This window comes from Corvus brachyrhynchos, unplaced genomic scaffold, assembly GCF_000691975.1.
Source record: "Corvus brachyrhynchos isolate BGI_N302 unplaced genomic scaffold, ASM69197v1 scaffold23, whole genome shotgun sequence".
Lineage (NCBI taxonomy): Eukaryota > Metazoa > Chordata > Aves > Passeriformes > Corvidae > Corvus > Corvus brachyrhynchos.
Window position 1 is genome coordinate 5,712,450 of NW_008238983.1, and position 12,393 is coordinate 5,724,842.

At 35.1% G+C, this 12,393-nt stretch overlaps 1 protein-coding gene across 4 annotated transcripts in view; it reads left to right on the plus strand.

The window, feature by feature from the left end:
• CDH18 (cadherin 18) overlaps positions 1–12,393 on the plus strand; it is a 520,804-nt gene that overhangs the window by 21,646 nt on the left and 486,765 nt on the right. For 3 of the 4 annotated variants that reach the window (XM_017738733.1, XM_017738738.1, XM_008637183.2), the window contains exon 2: positions 4,485–4,620. The exons of the other annotated variant lie outside the window; for it this stretch is intronic. The gene's annotated coding sequence lies outside the window, so the exon portion shown is untranslated. The remainder of the gene's footprint in view (positions 1–4,484; positions 4,621–12,393) is intronic. 4 annotated transcript variants of the gene reach the window in all.

Genomic DNA, 12,393 nt, shown 5'->3' on the forward strand with positions numbered 1-12,393 from the left:
AAGATCTAACAAAGAGGGCTGCAGTCATCTTAATCTCACAGTGCCTTGAGCCAATTCAGGAACGACCTCCAAGTACTGGGAGAAAAAAGTGCTGTCCAGTGCTAAAAGGCTGCTAAACCATATTAAAGAAGTAGTGATGAGTGTCTGCTGCTATAATTCACTGCAGTTTACTTTCATAAAAGGCAAAAATTTTGGTCCTTTTTTTAACATCTAAACACTGGAGTTTTTACTTCATAGCTAGTTGTCAACAGAAGCACTAGTGCTAAAATTCACTTTGGAAAATTATTTTGAATCCTTCTTCAGCCACTTTCTTAAGGATGCTTAGTAAGAAAACAATAGTCAGACCAAGTTCATCTGCTAAGAAAGTATGCTGTAACTTAAGGAACATAAAGACAGACGGCTCTATCAAGATAAGTGGAATTTGGGAGTGAAATATTTGTGACATTTTGAGAAGAAGAAAATTGTTCTAACTGGTATTGCAGTATCTCATTCTTCACTTAAAAACAGCAGTGCTGCTGATTCGTAGGCCTGACCTGAAATTCATTTGTTTATCTGAAACACAGGCACAATAGTGGACTGAGGACATGCTTCTAGGCAATGCCATTATCCAAACATATTTTCCTAGCTTATAAAATATATCTAGATTGTTATTTGGTTATTTAGCTCTGTACACTGGCTGGAAAAAAAAACAAACCAGAAACTAAACAATAAACACACCCCATAATTCCTGTACACACCCCCCCACACCCCTTTTCTGAAGGTGTTCACAGTACCATTCATGGAATGCAATTAACAATCATCTTTATGCGTAAAAGAAAATAAATCTCCCTTTCTCCTGTTTTGTAAGTTCCACTCCATGCTGCATAAACTTTTAAAGTTGAAATTAGAAGGGAACATATTTTTAAAACTGCATGATAATTAAATATTACATTATCTCTTTTTAAAATTATTTATACAAAGACCTTCTTACTACTTAGAATTATGCATAATTTTTTTTTTTTTTTAAATAAATTTTGTTTCTAGGAGATGATTGGCAGAGATGAGGAATTGTAAATTTGGGGTGGTTTGGTTTTTTTTGCCATGCAAAGATAGCATGCATTTTATTCTTATTGTTATTCAGAAAACAGGATAGCAAGAGTAATGACAATTTAGTGTCTCTGTACAGTCAGTTCACCCCTGTCAAGGAGAATGTTGAGACTTCCATTTTTATTCTTCCTTGTCCTCTGCTGTTGATTGTAAGAATACTAAGGAAGTTAAAGAATGTGTTTGTCAACTAGAACATCTTTCTGTTATGACCTGGATATTCATCAGCAGTCTTACTTTAGAAGTATGGTATAATGATAAATTTGGGTGCTAGCTGGTCTAATCTGGCTGTCAACCAGCAACCTTGAGTTGAGATGCTCTTTTTTCTTGTGAAACACACAGATTCATGAGACATTCACTCTTTAAATAAAATCATCTATTTAGCTTTTCTTCCCCCATCACCAACAAGGTGTGATGGTGTTTTGAATTTAATTTATGCAGTAAACAAACAATGAAATTTGTTTCTGTCAGCACTTCCATCTTGGAAATAACAAAGCAAAAAAAAAGAATGAGGTGCAGTGATTAATGATTGCGATTAACTCTCTACAGGTTATGACTTCATGCCCCAATGATTCTTCTGTCATTACTCTGGATAAGATGCTACATTAAACACATATGCCCTCATCCATATGGCTTGCTAAAAACCTAGAGGTTGACCTTTGTCTTTGTATTTTTTACAAATGCACTTTCAATGCTGAATGTGTAACTTGTGCATCCTAGGCTGCAGTAAGAGGGGTGTTGTCCCTGGGTTAAAGGGGGTGGTCTTTCCCCTCCCAGTCAGCACTGGTGAGGCTGCACCTGGAGTTCTTTGTTCACTTCAGTGCTCCTGAGAATAGCAAGGACATGAACAAATTGGGAAGAGTTGTGGGGAAGGGTCACAAGGTTGAGAAAAGGACTGGAGCATCTTGCCTACAAAGAAAGGTTGAGAGAGCAAGGACTGTTGAGGCTGAAGAAGAGAAGACTCCATGAGATCTCATCAATGTGCATAAAATACCTGAAGTGAGGCTACAAAGGCAGCAGAGATTGGTTCTCTCTTTAGTGGTGACTAGAGGCAATGTGCACAATATACAACACATAAGGTTTTTTCTGAACATCAGGAAACACTTTTTACTGTGAGGATGACTGAGCACAGGTTTCCCACAGAGGTTGTGTAGAGTCAATCACTGGACATATTCAAAGCTGCCTAGACATGATCCTGTGCAACCAGCTATTGGTGTCCCTGTCTGAGCAGAGTAGGGCTGTACCAGATGATCTCAGGAGGTCCCTTCAGACCTCAATCATCCAGAGGTTTCCCCATCCCCTTGTGCTACTTGGTGGGAGGGAAGGAGAGAAGTGGGAGAAAATGTGGTTTTGTTTTTCTTTTGTTTATCAGCATCCTACTTTATTTTTAGTTGCCAGTAAATTAAATTATTTTGCCTCAAGTTGCTTTGGTTTTGGTTGTGATGGTAATCAGTAAGTGATCTTTCTGTTTTTATTGTGAACCAATGAAATAAACCAAGCTTTTTGGTTTTATTTTCTCCCTTCCTTTGTTGAGGTGGAAGAATAAGAGAGTAGCTGGGTTGGGCCTGGTGGTCTGCCAAAGTCAATCCACCACAGACATAAATAGAAATAAAACTTTTTAGCTTGATTATAGCTTATTACATTTCTAATTTTTAAAAATCAATTAGAGTGTATATTGACAGGAAAAACAGAACAGTGATTCATATACCAATTACCACTGAATGTGTCTAGAGAATGATTATGATTTTTTTTTTTAATTAGTCATGTTTTGGGACTAAAGAAGAAAAAATATCTTCCAAGTTCTGAAGTCTTTTGTGCACCCCTATATATGTTACAAATTTCCTTGGTGCTTCCTTAACAGGGAATTCATTAAAAGGATATCTGTTTAAGTTACTCTTACGTTCTGTTTAAGAAAGCTCGTTTTTCATATTCTTTTAGTCTTTAGCTATGAAAATTGAATAAATCACTTCTTTACTACAAGAAGTCATAGAATAGTTGAATGATTTGAGTGAGAATGGACCTGTAAAGAGCACTCAGTTCCAACTCCCTGCCATGAGCAGGGACACCCTCTGCTACACCAGTTTGCTCAAATCCCCATCCACCCTGGTCTTGAACACAATTTCTCTGGGCAACCCTCCCCGGGTTATCACCACCCTTCTCTTAAAAGATGTTCTTCCTCATGTCCAATATAAATTTATTAGGACTGCCCCTTTTGTACTGTCACTACAGTACACCTTGACAAAAGGTGTCTGTGTCTTTACCATAAGCCCCACTTATGTACTGAAAGGTCACGATAAGGTCTCCCTGAGGCCTTCTCTTCTCCAAACTGAACTTTTCCACCTCTCTCAGCCTTTCTTCATAGGAGAATTGCTCCAGCCAACAACCAAATACCTTTGTTTCTTTGGTCTAGAATTGTTCTGCCTGCAAGTAAATTTTATGTGCTAATTTAATTTACTTACACAATCAAATTATGGGGAAAATTTGTCCTTGTCCTTCTTCTCAATGTTATTACAATTATTACTTTTTTTTTTTTTAATTAATACCCTGTTTTTTTCTGCAGTTTTTTTTTACAAAACAAAGAGAGCTTTTAATTATACAAATAATAATGATTTAGACACCTGGATAAAATTTGGGAAATAAAAAATTCACAATTCCTTAAAAAAGGTATTGTCTATTACAGCTACTGCTTCACAAAATTTGGATTTATGCTGAAGTAGACCCTTTCCTTGAAAAGTAAGCACTGATTTCTGCACTTCAAAAAGATGATTTCATGTACTTTTAATCAGATTATCAAACTCTTCAGGATACCCTGAACTACCCTTATTCCTAACATATTGCAGCTGCCATTTCTCAGAAGAAAACGGGATTTGGGAGTGGTAACTTTTTGGTACAGCCTTGTCTCTTGAGCTAAAGATGATGTTTTTGAAACTATATTTCTCTTCATGTAGTATTGATCAAGACTTTTAATATTTAAATGAATGGAATAAAGGCATTATCTAACTGTATAATTTTTATTGTAACTCCTACTTTTTTAATACACTCACTTATAGAAGACACTTTATAAAAACTGTTGTACAAGTGAATGCAGATTTAATCCTCCAGTAGAAATTTGTTTTTGAAATATGTCCTTAGAGCTTCATAGCTTTCATTAATCAGCATTATTGTATGTAACATGCTTCAGAGGAACTGAAATTGATTTTTATAAGGAAGTGAAAACTTTTTGTGTTGTATTGACTTTTGTTATTTTTTCCTTTTCCTCTATAGTATGAGTTACTTCTCTTTCTCCTCCTACCGCCCCCCAGATATTTCATGTTAGTAAATTCTACTGCATCTTGCTAAGATTTTTCAAATACTTTTTGAGCAATTTTGGCTCCCCTTTCTTTTTTCTTCTTGGATGTTAGGAGCACCGTTCACTGTTTGCAGAGCCTTACATGGCAGAAAATGACTCAGGCTTTGTTACCCAGAAGAAAAAGAGGTTGTTGCCCATGCTGGAATTCTCAGAAAAAGATCAGGGAGCACTGATAAACTTTTGAAAAGGTAAAGTCTATATCTAAAATTCCATTTCTTCTCACTATCTGATGACCTGTCAATTTGACTAAGTCCAACAAGGTGTTGCATGCAAACCAGGGTGTTTCAAAGTGACATTCCAAAAGTTAACATCCAAGTTCAAGTTTAATTGCCCAAAGAAGCTGTCTGATTGCACAAGTCATCATCTTCTAGGGACTCTCAATAAAAATTAGACCACTTAGTTTCCTAATACAGGAGCCTGTAAATATATATCCATCCAAATGACTTTGGTTAAGTATTGCCACTTACAGGGAATATCACCTAATTTGCTATGCAAGATTGACCTTTTTGACAATAGTTTGTTAACATGAATTTGGCACAGGTTTACAGTGTTAAGTGATTAGACAATCAATACAACTTGATGTGTGACATAATTAATGTGTGTGTCACATTGCTGTGAGGTTTATAATATAATCTGGACTGTGTTGGACCCTGGCTGGTTCTGTTTAATGCACTTGGTAGGTCACAATATAACATGCAGTGTCCCTGGAGTTCATCTGGACTACCTGAGTTAATAAAGACTGGGACAACTTACAGTAAATGCTATTGCTCTGGAAATAGTAAAACCAAATTAATTACTTTCTGAGGGGATAGTCTAGATATATTACAACTTGATCAATAGCTAATTTGGAGAAATCTTACTTGTCTGCAGTATATATGCAAGTTGATCAGACGATAGGTACTATGAAAATGTTGCCATATTCCTTGTGAATGATGCTTACAAAGGATGTATCAAGTGACAACACATGCAAAAGTTCATGCACACAAACTCTGACATGAAGATTTACATATGAAACATTCACTTGCAAGTTCAACAAACTTTATCCGTAGCACAATAAATTAGGTTTTGAGAATATGGGGACATTGTTTATGTTGCACTGTAGGCAACTCCATGTACATAAACTAGAAATAACTTTATTCTAGTTACAGATAATTTTAAAGACTTGCAGGGATTTTTTTTCATATTTTTGAAGAAAGTATGGTTAAATATATATATATTTTTTAATTGATATTATGCCAGTGAATGTTGTGGAAAAGTTGACATTGGAGCCTGAAAATCTGTAATTACAATTTAGATCATATTCAGTCAGTAGATATAGGACATGAGAAAGTTTGGACAAAATTAGATGGAAGTTGAAAGTGACCGTCCTAGGTTTTCTTGTCCCTGTAACTGAAGGTAGTTATAGAAAGTAATATATTCTGGAAATATGTTCTGGAAACTTCCCACATTTGTCAATTATGGTAGTCTTTCAGTGTTTCTAGAAGTTAGTAAGTTAGTCATGATAATGACTTCATTTGTGAAATCATCCCTTTGGTTTTTGGCTCTATTTTATAAGTACATAAAAAAGCCCATCGTATTTCTATTAGTATTTCAATCCACTCATCAAATATTCATTTATGTCTCTTATATTTAAATGATGTAATAATCTAGAAAGTGGATTGTAGGCAACATTATAATCCTGATATCTGGATGATGTGACTTTAACAAAGGAATTTTAGTTCTATCAAATTGTTGTGTTATCATTTAGTAGACATTTTTGACCTGTGTGCAGAGTGTTATTTGTCCCATGCTTGAAACTTAGTTTATTTTAGCAATTTCATGTTACTATTTTATTCAACTTTGATTAAAAAGAATAGAAATCAGTAGAATGCAGTCCTTATAGTTCACCAAAGGAACTTTCCTAAAAGGAACTGTAGTCATAAGAAGGTTTGGAAAACAACTCTGTTTGTTTTTATTGCTGGGGATTTTTTAGTAGTCTTGAATCACTAAGCTTAAGTTAGGTAGTTCTTTTACTCAACAGCACTTCTCATCTAATAATAATCTGGAGATGAGGTTAGAAAGGACTTGAAAAGGTCAATGAAAACTGTTTTATTTAAGATTTATGTGCATCAGGCTTATGAGGAAAGAAGGCTCCAAGTGAGAGTTATAAGGTTTGCTTGCTCTGTGTGGACAATTGCCCTATGAATTATCCTTAGTGATCCTGTAAAAGGGATAGTAACATAAGCTCTTACCCCTGACAGAAATGTGAGAAATATCACTGGGAAGTTTGTGTTTGATGCTAAAAATATTGGGAGGAAAACCTTTTTCACCTCTGACTTAATAAGATTTGTGTGGTGAAGTAGATATACTCTAGATTTTTAATGTTTTGGGAGCTCAATATTTATTTTCTTTTCCTTGAAAGGAGGGGTATATGCATCACATTATTTGATAACTCAGCGCTAGCTGGCAGTGCCATCCTTGCAAGACATCCTGCGGTGAACTCCTGACATTTCTTAATGCTTCTTGAAAAAAAAGGCTGCTCTCTTTAAAGGAGAAGATTTTTGTCTGAAGTACCTTAAGCAAACAGCTAAAAAGTAGGGATAGCCACCCACTGTTTCTCAGCTTATTTTGATAGGACTGAGGAATGAGCTTTGCAGAAATCATGCAAAATATTGCCAAGCTGATCAAGATAGGTGTTATTTGTGGTGGTACTGTCATGCAATTAATAACTCATGGTGTTTAAGTTTGAATTGGTCTTACTTAACCTTTGAAGTCCAGCCTAACCTGAATCTTAAAAAAGGAGAACAAGTCCTCAAAATTAATGTAGTGTGTGTTTCTGTGTTTTAGCAGTTGTAGAATTTTGAATTTTTTTCCTTTGCTTTTTAAATAGGACTTAAGATTTTTAATTTAATTGAATATTGTTACTAACACAGGTATATGACTTTGGAGTTATTTTTCCCATGGGATCCCTCACAATGCTGTGTGTTAATAGCTAGAAATGTTTTGATGAATGCCACTGTTTTGACTTCTGCTGAGCAGTGCTGGCACAGCACCAGCACTGTCTCTTCACCAGTAGTCTGAGGGATGGACGAGATCTTGGGCAAGGACACGACCAGGTCACCTGATCCAGTTCGACCAGATATTCCATAGCATATGATGTCAGCTCAAATACAAAAGTTAAGAAAAAGGAGGAGGAAGTGGGGCATTCCCTATTTACAATATTTGCCTTCCAGATCAGCTGCTACACATTCTGAAGCCATGCTTCCTGGGAAGTGGACGAGCATTGCTTGCTGGTGGGAAATAGTGAAAAACTTTCCTTTTTGTCTTTTTTTCATACATGTTACCCTTGTTTAGTAAACTGCCTTTGTCTTGATCCGCAAGAGGTTTTATCCATCTTATTTTCTCCCACCTCCCACCCAATGTCCTGCTGAGGATGTGAGAGATAGGGTGGCCTGCTGGGCATTTGGTGTCCAGTCAAGGTTAACATACCGCAGTTGCTATTTCACTTACCTGTTCTCTTGAAAGAGGAAAATTTGGGGAATTCTTCTAAAATTCTCAGGTTTTTCCTGTCCAAGATCTTTGGCGTTACTTTGATGAAGGCAAAAAACAAACTTGAAAGATTGGCTGCAGAGTCTAACAGACAATATGGTAGCACCAGTAAGCACACACGAATAAGCATATTATGGATGTATAAAAATTTGAAATGCTTTGGAGGAAAATATTTGTTGTTTTGGGGTTTTTTAGTGTGAAACATGAATGTAATTATTAAAAAAAAAATTTGAATTGTTTTTTGCATGGTTATAGAAGCTTATCTGTAGTAGGAAGGAACTGGTCATCCTGTAAATGTGATTTGTCCTCTGTATGAGATGTCTGCATTTAGAAGAAAAGTTGCCAGGTGACAGAGCAATACAGTGGGTGAATTTCAAGAATTTTGTCCTTTAACAATTCCCAGAGAAGGCAGTTTGGTATGGGTTTGTTTGTGGTTTTTTTTCTTTTTTTTTTTTAATTGCTAAAAAAGCCCCATGAAACTGTCACAAAGTAGGGCCTGTTTTGAAACATACCTTGTGGTAATTTTTGGATCAAGAATATGGATTGGAATCAAATGTAGCTGATTCCAAAAACTGAATTTCAAGAGTAAGTCAGTGGTTTTTTTGCACATTCCAAGCATATGGAGGGATGGAGCTAGTCGTGTGTCTGGGTCAATGCTGAAACAGTAGGAGTACCTTTATGCTTAAAATTAACCACAGACTTGAAATTATTCACTGAACATGGGATTCTCTGTGGAATTTCACTAATAATTATTTCTAAAAAGCACAGGTACTTCAACTTTCTGAACCACCTGTCAGCTAGATTAATAGCATCTTGGCAGCTGATTACAACCACCGGTATGTAGTGGCTACCAGATGAGCATTAATTTAGTTTTATATTAAGCATGCAAAACAAGTAGAGAAAATATAATCATTTATTATTATAATAGTTCTAAGTTATAACCAGCTGTATGATTTATGCTTCAATTAAACTATGCAGCTTGTACAAAGTCTTCTTCCTGTATTAATCATGCAAACTGGTTCATTATTTATGACTAAAAAAAGCAGATGAGCCAGGGTTTTCAGTGATGATTGGGAAAGGTTTCATATTTGCAACACCCCCCATATTAAGCGTGGCAGGAAAGATAAAGTATTTAATATGAAGAAAAAATTTGATAGTGTAGAATTTCCCAGTTTTGAATTGTAATACTATCAATCTGCTGTTACTCCGTAAAATGAATTTTAATGATACTATCACTTACACCCCTCAAAGCCTGTAGACTCCTCAAAGTCAGTGAAGGTAGTTTGATTTTCTTTTTTTTTGTTTTCAATTTTGGTTGTGTTTGATAAACTATTCACTAAGAAAGACACAGTGAATGTCAGTGGACATGACAGCAAAGAGAACTAGGGATAAAGCTATGGCTTTACTTTCCAAGTCCATTTGCATCTCTTAGGTGTGCTTGATTGAGCTGGTCTTGAGGAATGTGAACTGTGTGAATACCCTGGATACTTGGTGAGTGGCTGTTCTATAAAGTATTTCTCCTGCCTTGTGCCTCTTGAATTTATGTTAACTATAACAAAGCTTTCCCTGAAACCTGCATGTTTTGCCCAAAAAAAAAAAAAAAAAAAAAAAAAGAAAAAAGAGAAAAAAAACCAAAACAACCAAACAAAACCCAAAAAAAAACCCCATAAAACAACCAAACTTGAGGTTCACACTAGATTACTTAACATGGAATATATGGAGCAGATCGATCCAACCTACCTATTTTTTATAAAATTAAATAACTAAAAGTTTACAAGGTAAAGTATAAGAATGGAGATCACAAATGAGCATAGCCTTATTTCTTCATCTCCCCCATGCTGGTTTTTTTTTCCTTTCCCTCCCTGATTCTATTTTTTTCTTCTTTTCCCACCTTCAACTTTCATTTTCTTCATCTCCCACTCTTCTGTCTGTCTGGGGTGTTTTAAGCCCAATCTTGTGATTTCTATTATGGTGAGAAGAGTCTGTGAAATTGACTAAAAAGAATGAATTTTGTATGTTATCAAGCTGTAGTAATTTATTATAAAATAAATGTGACGTGTATTCAGAGTTATGACGTCAAAAATTCCTAATTTACTTGTTAGTATTGCAGCTAAGTGAACAAACTCTGTAACTGAAAGTTCTGGAGCTTTTTTTGTTAGTTAAAAGAGATTTTTTTCCCTATTACAAGTAATTGAATAAATGTAATTAGGGAAGCAAAAAACCTTTAGTAAAAGACAGTAATATTTTCTTTGTTTTCGCATCATCTAAATATCAATAAGTACTAAATTTGGTGGCAAATGTTATAGGATCCAATATTAAAATTAAATTGAAGTTTGACTTGATTATATTATAGGAAACCTTCCTAGGGGAGTTAAGAGATAGAGTAGTGTGAAAACACTAGATTACTTCTACAGAACATTAAGCAATTCAACATTTACACTGTGGAATTTTATTGCAGGAGTCTGGGTTAATTTGTGTTTTACCCAAAATCGAATTTACTTGGACAAGAAATACCAAAACTTATAGGTCACCTACACTTCTGGCATAAGGCAAGGGAGCAGGTTTTCCTATTGCTGAAAAGAGAAACACCAAACCTAGGAATGCCAGTTGACACAGTATAAAGGTGTCTAGAAAGCAAATAAGGAACTGAAGGCTATGATACTTGAACATGTACTAATGGGGTGACATAGAGTAGAGGAAATGCAATGCCCTGTACTCAGAAGAAAATGTGACACCACCTAAGGTTGTATGTATATAATTGTTTCAGTGACTTCCCAAGCCTGTTGTGAGATGCGAGCATGAAAGGTATAAAGTCTAAATAATTTTATATTAGTGTTGGTGAAAATCAATTGGCTTAGTCCATATGAGTAGAATTGTGAATTCACACTAAACTGTTTTATAAGGCATTCACTTAGGTAGACTTCTATGTAAGAAGATATTCTTAGCTCATGTGAAAATACAGATTTTTCATGTTTCAGGCCAGTGAAATGAAACATGCACTGCTTCAATACAAAGGCTCTAATGAATCTCAAATAAATGATTTAAATTCTGTAAGTACTAATTTGAATATGGGAAATATTAAAACAGGTATTTTCTTCAGTAGCATCTAAAATACAGCTGCTGTAACTGCTGTACATTATGTCCCAGAAAGAAATAGCAATCCCATTAGGAAACAGGAAAAAAAAAAACTATGGAAAAGAAAATACTGCCTTTCACAAGATTGTGTGCATTTTGTAAACAGTTGAACCATACCTGGACCTTATCTAGAGCATGAATAGCAATCTGTTTCTTTGAGCTCATCCATAATCAAGAAGCTGAGAAAGAAAAAGCTCAGAAGTCACTCAGGCAGGTAGGGGTAATAGCAAAAGAGTTTTTGATAAAATATTTAGGGAATTGCATGAAGATGTTGAATGTGAACATACCTAGAAATAAGTTGCTGTTTTCAAAAATTGCAGCAGTGCATATTTCTGCATTTAAAACATATATATCCAGTGAGACCCTTTTGATAATTTGTGTGTGTGTGTATGTATGTCTCTGATAAAATAATGTATTGTCTCAAAGTATAGGTGGAAATAGATTAAACAAATGTTTGGATTAATTAATTGCAAGTTCCTCATATATTGGGACCTGACGTGTTTTGGGATAGAACATGTGAAGAATAGGATCCTTGGCATTGAAGAAAGGAATATCTTGGTTTCTTTTTCTTTGTCTTTCCATTTGAAGTAGATAAAAGAAAACTTGTAAAGAATAATTCTTAAGAAAAATTCTTAATGAATGACTGTTTTAATATAGTGTTAAGTTTTATTTCTCCCTGTATAGCGTTATATTTTATTCATTCAATTTAACCATGAATAGAAATAATAAATTGCAATAATCTTAGGTAATAAAGGTAGTAAATCATAGTCTAAGTTAAAACAGGCAAAAAACCTGACCAAACAACACCAAAAAGAAAAACCACCCCAAAACCCAAGTAAACAGGAATTTTCTTTTGTCTTTCCTAGGTTTTATAACTTTTTTTTTTAGTAGAATTTTTCTTTCTTGTTTGTTGCTGTTCATGTTTCTAATGTGTTTCCTTAAGTAGTCATTATTTGGCTAATGAAGTCAGTTAAATGTGTTTGGAGTTAGCAATGACTTTTTCCAAGCACTTTTTTTTAAATTCTGCGATCTATCGATGTGATCAAAGAGCTGGAAGAAACAGCATATTGGTTTTCTGATGCATTTTCTTAGCACAGTATGCAGTTTCTGTTATCCTGTGATCAAAGACCACACAGTGAATGCCATAGTTATATGGTTGCCCCCTGAGGGGAGAAATAAAAAAAGAGTGCTTATAAATTAGGATTTTCATTGCATCTTAGGGTTACTGACATTTGTGGTATTTGGACAGAGTAAAACTTGCCTAAGTAGGACCTGAATTGTGAAGGCATCTCTTAGGG